The sequence below is a fragment of the Pongo pygmaeus genome, chromosome 3, assembly GCF_028885625.2.
Source record: "Pongo pygmaeus isolate AG05252 chromosome 3, NHGRI_mPonPyg2-v2.0_pri, whole genome shotgun sequence".
In the NCBI taxonomy this organism is placed as follows: Eukaryota; Metazoa; Chordata; class Mammalia; order Primates; family Hominidae; genus Pongo; species Pongo pygmaeus.
The window spans coordinates 52,813,530-52,814,653 of NC_072376.2; positions in this window are offsets into that span (position 1 = coordinate 52,813,530).

The window sequence follows — 1,124 nt, forward strand, 5'->3', positions numbered from 1 at the left end:
TTTTCTATGTGCATGGTGCAAACTGTTGTTGGGTGTATTATTCTGGGGTCCAGAGGACAGTGGCTTTCTTCTCAGAACTCCACTAGGCAGTGTCTCAATGGGGACTCTGTGTGGGGGCTCCAACCCCACATTTCCACTCTTCATTGCCTTAGTAGAGTTTCTCCATGGGGGCTCTACCCCTGCAGTAGACTTCTAACAGGACATTCAGGTGTTTCTGTACATCCTTTAGAATCTGGGCAGAGGCTCCTAAGTCTCAACTGTTGTCCTCTGCACACCCACAGGCTTAACACAATGTGGAAGCTGCCAACGCTTATAGGGGATTGCACCCTCTGGACAGCAGCCTGAGATGTACCTGGGGCCCTTATAGCCATAGCTGGAGCTGGAGAAGTTGGGATGCAGAGAGCAGTGTCTCAAGGTTATACAGGGGAGAGGGGCCTTGGCCCTGCCCATTAAACCATTCTTCTTTCCTAGGGCCTGTGATCAGAGGGGCTACCACAAAGGTCTCTGAAATGACTTCAAGGCATTTTCCCCATTGACTTGACTGTTAACATTTGGCTTGTCCTATGCAAATTTCTGTAGCTGGCTTGAATTCTTTCCCTGAAAACGTGTTTTTCTTTTCTACCACATAGCCAGACTCCAAATTTTCCCAACTTTCATGCTCTTCTTTCCTTTTAAAAATATAGCTTCCAGTTTCAAATAATCTCTTTTCTCATGCATATGAGCAAATGCTTTTAGAAGCAGCCAGGTAACTTCTTGAATGCTTTGTTGCTTAGAAATTTCTTCCACCAGATACCATAAATCATCTCCCTCAAGTTCAAAGTTCCACAGATTTCTAGGCCTCCAACCTCTTTGCTAATGCATAACAAAAGAGACCTTTGCTTCAGTTCCCAATAAGTTCCCCTCCATCTGAGACCACTCAGGCTGGACTTCATTGTCTGTATTATGATTAGCATTTTGGTCAAAGCAATTCAACAAGTCTCTAGGAAGTTCCAAACTTTCCTTCATCTTCCTGTCTTCTTCTTAGCCATCCACAATTTTCCAACCTCTGCCCGTTGACCGGTTCCAAAGTTACTTCCACATTTTCAGGTATCTTCGTAGAAATGCCCCACTCCTGGTACCAATTT